Here is an 8,307-nt window from a genome sequence, read left to right on the forward strand (position 1 = left end):
CCTACATGCATAACACTATGTTGGATCATGGTACTACAATGTATGGTTTATAAGTATGTACTATGTACGGATATTTGTGTACAACTAATTTCCCATATTTTAGTAAACTTGATTTAAATATTAATTGTTGTATTTTTTACACTATAAAATTGTAGGTACTTTTTGGTATATTTTGTAGAATGTATAACAGTTGTGTACCACATACTTAGAATTGGTACTATTTTTTTTTTACCAAAACTCCTTCTAACCAAAATTCCTGTTAATGGAAAGTACCTATACCTAAGGTACTTTATATTTTTGATTTATAATAATTATACTTTTATATATAAATCAATAAGTATAGTAATTATTAAAAAAATTAAAAAAAGGTACCTATTAGGTACTAAGTAGTATATTTTACTACTCAGTACCATAGATATTATACAAATATAAATTAGTATTATTGTGTATAATAAGTATAGTAATTATTAAAAAAGTTAAAAAAGGTACCTATTAGGTATATATTATATTATAATATATAGATATATAGGTATTGATATATTATATTATTATCATATACCTAGCATATTGTGTAATTGATAAAAATTTTGTTATCAAAATATCAGCGGCAAAAAGCGCGGTAAAAATAATATTTTGAACGGGCCAATGAAATTGTTTTATTTTATACCTAGTGCCGAGACCATGTACACTTTGGTAATATGCAGACCGGTCTATGGTTATCCCTCAACTATTGCACATTGTAAAACGATTGAAGCCACTACATACTAAGTATGTTATTGACGAGCTTGTTAAAGCTAATAATCATACAGTGTTACGACTCCCGCCATACCACTGCGAGCATAACCCCATTGAGCTCGCTTGGTCATCGGTGAAGAACCACGTCCGGATGAATAATACTACTTACAAGCTTCCGAACGTCAAAAATTTACTAACAGAGGGCATCAATCGAGTTGACGCAGAAATGTGGAAAAATTTCATAAGCCACACCAAAAAGGAGGAGGACAAGTTCTATGAAGTTGATAATATTATAGACGAGGTCTTGTCAGTGGAAAAAACTGATTTGTTGATGACCATTACGGGGAACACGTCATCATCTGAAACGGATTCAGATTCTGATTAAAAGCGTAAAATGTAACTTAATTTTTGTAAATAATTGTTTAAAAAATATCAGTACATTTTTGTAAATATGAATTTGTATTTATTTATTAGTTTTAATTTCCTATTTAAATTACATGTGTTGGTATATTTGGTTTTATAATAATTGTATGCTCCTTAGGCATTGTGTTAGGTTTTAACAATAAAGTAAAAGTACAAGAAACATGGTAAAGAAAAAAAATATACATTATAACATAATAATAAGTAATAATTATTACGATTTTATAAATTGTTATTATTATCAACTGTATGCACGGCGGCGGCTGTCGATAGCGGCGGGTGACGGCAGCGGTCGACAACTGGCGACCAATCACAGCGCGGCCGACACTCGCCATGGGGTCTGACGGCTGTCGGCGGCTCAGTTGCATGCGCAAAAGTGGGAATTCTTATTCTGAATAGAGTATACATGTTTTTCCAAACAACGAGACGAACGATCTAGTAATAATTTAAACTCCAACTTACCAGCCGTCAGTGGCGTGCGCCTGGTAAACCAAATTCTGGAAACGCCATCATGCGCTGCTTCAACATCGTATCAACTTTAGAAAGAAATCATATAACGTTGGAATCACCTAGTTTTAATACAGAAAAAATCTTCTTACTTTTGGACACAGGATCAGACTTAAATTTAATTAAAATTAACAAATTAAGGGGTGACACACCAATTAATGAACAAAACAAAATGTATCTTAAAGGCATTAACGAAAAAATTGAAGACTTTGGGGCAACAACGAGACATGTCCATGTTTTGGTCAAAATCACTTTTTCCCGTCGTAAAATATAAAAAAAAAATCTGCATCGATTGGTGTAACAATGAGACATGTCCGACTGTTATATATGGAGTTATAATACAAATGGATATGTCTTGTTGTCGTTTTTGGGGCAACAACAAGATATGTCCGGACAAGTCTGATTGTTGCTCCAAAATACTGGTAGCACTGTAAAACAATGTGTTTATCAATAAATTCTTGCTTTGATAATGAAAATCAATGACTTTGTTCGTTAGTTTGTTCAAAATATACTCATTCCTGAATAATTTTATTATTTCTGGACTTTAGTTATTATTCAAATAATTTTATACAACAGTAGGTAAAGCTACTAGTCACTAACTTTATACTTTGTTATTGTTATTAATTTACTAATAAGTGTCAATTTAAATTGAATAATATTCTCAATATACTTGTAGTTACCTATTATAAAAGATTTATACTAAAGTTGTTATTGTTATTTAATGTTTATGTTATTGATTAACTCATAAATAAGTGAATTTCAATATTAAATAATTGATATTCCCTTAACTAATGAGTATTTCAAGTATAAGTGGTTCCAGTATAGACGATTTCTTTAATGACCCAGACTATGGAAATCCGAATAATAATTCTCCTATTGAAGTGTCGGATTTCGAGGATAATATTGAGTATGAACAATATGTCAACTTCGATAAGCAACCAACATCCACGGATAATATTTTAGCATATGATACTGATATCGATGAAAATTTTGTTAGTGAAAATGTTGGCGGTGTTCAAGTGATTGATGATTCAGCAGAAGAAGAGGAGGTACATAAGCCCAAAGGTAAGAAAAAAGTACGAGAAATTGAAACTTGGAAACGTAATAGATCAAAAAATAGTAGAGCACTAGGGCTTGAACATACTAGTTTACGTGGTAATCATGTAATGCCTAGGTCTATAGGTTCTGATTGTAAATGCAGAAGCAAATGTTTTACCAAAGTAGACAGTTTAGAAAGGCATATAATTTTAGACAATTTTAATAAAATTGGCAATAAAGAAAAACAAGACACATACATAGTTGGGTTAATCAAACTTCAAGCAATTACTAGAAATAGGCCCAGAAATAATACCAAACCAAAAAATATATCTTGCTTTTACAAATTTCGGATTGATAAAGTGGAAAAATATGTGTGCAAAAAGGCATTTTGTTCAATACTTGGAATTGGAAAAAGTAGAGTAGAACGAATAGTAAAATTAATGCAAAATAATGTTCCTTCCCCTGTAGATAAACGTGGAAAACATAAAAACAGAAGCAATAAAAAATCTGATATAATCATGTTTCAAATTGAATCACATATTGAAAGCTTTCCAGCTCGACAGTCACATTATAGTCGTAGTAAAAATGAAAATGTCAAATATTTATCACCAGATTTAAATATAACAAAAATGTATGAGCTATATATGCTTAAATATGAACCTGATACTTGGAAAAGTATTCAAGACAAAGTTGAAGGGGTAAAACCAGTTGTTTCATATGTATTTATCGTAAGCACTTTTTAACAAACTACAACTTGTCATTTGGGTACCCTCGCTCTGATACTTGCCAGACATGTGGACCGGTTTACAAAATTGTATAACAACATCAGTCGACGAAGTAGCAAAATCAAACTTTGAAACTGAAAAAAGACTCCATATAATGAAAGCAGATGTTTTTTATGCAGATATCAAACAAAAAACATTAGAAGCAAAAGAAAAGTCTAATAAATTAGAAGTACTCGCTTTTGACTTCCAACAAAATTTACCACTACCCCATGTTCCTTGTGGGGATGTCTTCTATAAAAGACAGCTCTGGGTTTACAACCTATGTATTAGCTCAGGAAGAACTGGCATGTCATATTTTTTTATATATGATGAAGCAACTGCTAGGAAAGGTCAAAATGAGGTTATTAGTTTTCTTCATCATTATTTATCTAAGATAATGGATAATCAAGTGGATACAGTTTACATTTTTACTGACAACTGTAGTTCTCAAAATAAAAACTATGCTCTGGTTCAATACTTATATACTGTAGTAACAGAAAACATGTTTGGACTGAAAACTATAATACACCGCTATCCTGAACCGGGACATAGTTTTCTACCATGTGACAGGGCATTTGGTTTGATTGAAAAGAGAAGAAGAAAGCTTGAGCATGCATTTTTACCTGAAACTTACCAACAACTTGTAAAACTTTTTCAGTAATTAATGTAAACCAAGATATGATACTGAATTTTGCAGATCATTCCAAACAATTGTTTAAAAAAATTGTTACTAATACAAACAGAGTAAAATTTTCTATTTTATCATATAGGTTTATGGAGTATACAAAAGAAGGGTTAAATGCTAGTATATCAGTTCATTCGACTGCCAAAGAAAATTTCATTCTTAAAAAGCCATCCACAAACGTATTAAGTCTTCCACCGCCTTCATACAAATTGTATAATGGGCCATTAGGATTAAAACCAGCCAAATTAAAGGATGTAAGGGAATTAAGTTCTAAGTATGTGCCTCCTCAATATATGTGGTTCTACATGAAACTTACATCAATGACTAACAATGACGTCATAGTTTCTGAATATGAAGAAGATTAAAGTTGAACCTAGTTAATGTTTCAATATAAGCTGTTCACTGATTATGTATGCTGATTTTTATTTTGTAAAATATGTTTAAACTATTAACCTAGTCAAATGGCAGATACAGTATAATGTATTTTATATATATTTTAGTTTATTAATTTTAATACTATATTATTATAAAAAGTTTTTAATTGTTATTTTGTATTTACATACTACTATAGTATGTAATCTATTACCTAGTCAAAAGACTGACTCAGTATAATATATTTTGTATGATTTGTTTATTAATTTTAATACTATATTATTATAAAAAGTTTTTAATTGTTATTTTGTATTTACATACTATTATAGTATGTAATCTATTACCTAGTCAAAAGACTGACTCAGTATAATATATTTTGTATGATTTGTTTATTAATTTTAATACTATATTATTATAAAAAGTTTTTAATTGTTATTTTGTATTTACATACTATTATAGTATGTAATCTATTACCTAGTCAAAAGACTGACTTAGTATAATATATTTTGTTTATTAATTTATTATAATAATATATTTAATATTATTATAATACAGATTTTTTGATTGTTATTTTAAATATTTTGTAATAAATTACATAATATACCTACCTAACTTTATGATGTATTTTTACTGTCTTATATATTATTTTTAAATGGTGATCAAAAGTCAAAACTATATTTTTTAAAAAAATTATCTGAAATGTATTAGGTTTAGGTATAATAATATTATTAGGTATGGTGTAACAAGAAAATAATATTATTACATACAAAACATATTTATGGTGCAACAACAAGATATGTCCAAACAGTATTTAATTACGGTGCAACAACAAGACATGTCCAAGCAAATTTGTATTACGGTGCAACAACAAGATATGTCCAAACAAGTTTTTATTGCTTCCTTAACTTACTATCAAAAGTTAAGCACTACCTATCTACTAGTGCATATGTTGTATGTACCCCATAACTAAAATATACTATTTTTTAAAAAATTCTAAATTTTTTTTTTTGGAATTTACAATGTTTTTTTTGTCTCTTGAACAATTTCAAAAAAAGGACATGTCTCGTTGTTGCTCCAAGGTCTTCAATTCGTGGCCATTACATAGAATAATATGGTTTAAGGTCGAATGATCATTAGCAATGCTATGACGACTTAAAGGAGCAAGTATCATCAACATCAAATAATTTTAAAGTTACTGCTGAGATTCTATTTTATACAAGATAAAATGTATGAAAATGTATTGTCATTTTTATATATTATTTATTTTAAATAAAACAAAGAACATACACAACGTAAACTTGTATTGTTCTACGATTGGTTTAATGATACAATCTAATACTCTGTGCTCCTCTTCTCCATGGAAGAAAATGGCATTATGAGCTTACATGGACTTTCTTTAATCATAACTATAAAAACTATAATATAACCATAATGAACTAAGAAAACATTAAAAATAGGAACCTACTAGTGTAAGTAATGCTACTGATTAAAGAATCTTTTAACTAACAACATAATATTAGTTAACATTGTATTTTACAGTAAAATGTTACAATATCTAGTACCTACTAACAATATGATAAAGCTAGGTACCTACCTATAGTTACAAAAAATAGTCTACAATATTTAAGACATGACCTAAATTTAAATTTTGAATTTTAAAATCTTCAAATAATAACGGATTTTGACAAGCACTAAGAAATGCAATTAACAGAGTACAACAACTCAGGGGGTTGGTTCCATTTTATCCAAGTTAGTATTAAAATAGATATAATTCAATATTGTATAAGAATACAATTATACAACATTTTTTTCAAGTATTGTCCGTTTCATTAGGAGCAATCAGCTAGTACAATTAAGTACTTCGAATGAAAATGCTCGAAGGATCTTAAAAATGGTAATAATTAAGGCTGATAATTATATGTTAGATAATACTATTAAATATGTATCCAGTTTTGCACTAAAAATTCTCAAGATATGGCCTTCAAATATGCTCCGAAAAAGAAAAAACCAATAATAAATTCTAATATATTATTTTAAATTAAATGATTATAAATATTTTATATATTGTACTGATAATTATTTAAATAATTATTAAAAAAAGGGTGTGGTGTTTCAGAATTTGGAACAAAAAATGTTGGTTTACAATACTTTACAGTCTGCTGAATAAATAAGTATACTGTATTCATGAATTTAAAAAAAAATGTTTTGTCTTTCTGGATTCATTTGGTTGAAAACGTCTCAAAAATGTACAAAATCCTAAATATGCATATCTATACAAAATAAAATGTATACAGAATCGTTAGGTTCTGAAACAAATGTTGGGATAAAGTAGATATTATTTTGACTAATCAATAAAAATATGAAAATACATACAGATATTCGTAGTAGGTAATAATAATTATTCAACATTTTTCAAGATTAATAATAATTTATATAAATGTAAAATTGCATTAGTTTTAATTTTTGGCCAGTATATTTATTAATATTATTATTGCATTTAACTTAATCATTGATATAACATATTAATATTACACTGTTATACAGATATTATATTCAAGTGAATTAGAGAAATTTGGATTCAAAATGTTAGTCGCAAATAATTAATTATAATATTTTTGTATTAACTATGAAAGGGAAATAGGGAATATGGTACATAATATATAATACACTTAGTATATATATAAATTATTCTTACATGCATTTGTAACAATTTCAGTTGATGTCATTGGCACATTTGCCTGCCGAAGAAATACTGCATTATCAGTGCCACAATTACAATTTTGAGGCCCCGGTTCAAAAATATTTTAGAGGCCCTTTTAGTTTTTACTGAAGCATTGGTGTAAATAGGGGGGGAAGCTTAGCCACCAAATATACCAAAAGCCCTTCCCCCCCAAAAAAAACTAAATAATAAGTTATTTTGGTTGTGTGGTAACAAAACCCTTTTCTCACATTGATGTATAAAATGTTAGACCCCTGAAAGTTCTTATATGTAAACAGGTATAATATATGCAAATATTACTTTAATAAATTAATTAAAAATTGAAGAATATTTCGATCAACTCGAATCTTACATTATTAGATTACACGAGTAGGTACAAGTCGAGCGCATGATTATTCGATTTTTGAAATTGAAATGTGTACAACCGCCGGGTGATTGCAGCGCGTTCGGCCAGACTCCAGCCGTCAGCTCGGTGAATACAGGGCTTTTGATATTTGTACACAAAACTAGCAGGGATTGTATACCACAATATTTGCAATCAACTGTGAAAATTTCCAGCCCATAGCTTGGTTGTACGATTTATAATGAATTTTAACCCATTATTACCCAGGTCATAATACCCCCCCCCAATAATTGGTTTCTTAACTTTTCAGTTTAGCTTCAAAAATTGGTATAATTTTTTTTCAATTTAATTTCAGTTTCGAAAGACATAATATTTATTATTTTTTTAGTTATAGACAAATCGAAATCCGTAACATTCCAATATGATACAGAAGAGTCAAGTTCAGATTGGGTGATGATGAATTGTCCTTTTTGTAATGTCCAGTGTATATTTGAATCTTCTTTATTTATACACATGTTTCGTGACCATAGGAACGCTGTAAGCCCGTCAACAATTAGAGTACGCCGTTCGGAGGTAAACAATGCATTATATTCTTACCTAAAAAAAAATAGCAATTTTTCAAATGCTGTCTAGTATTATATTATAATATTCATTTATTTATATAAAATCCATTTGGTTTTAAAAGGATTTAGTAATGATGATTGCATCCTCAGTACTAAAATTA

Source organism: Acyrthosiphon pisum, chromosome X (genome assembly GCF_005508785.2).
Source record: "Acyrthosiphon pisum isolate AL4f chromosome X, pea_aphid_22Mar2018_4r6ur, whole genome shotgun sequence".
Lineage (NCBI taxonomy): Eukaryota > Metazoa > Arthropoda > Insecta > Hemiptera > Aphididae > Acyrthosiphon > Acyrthosiphon pisum.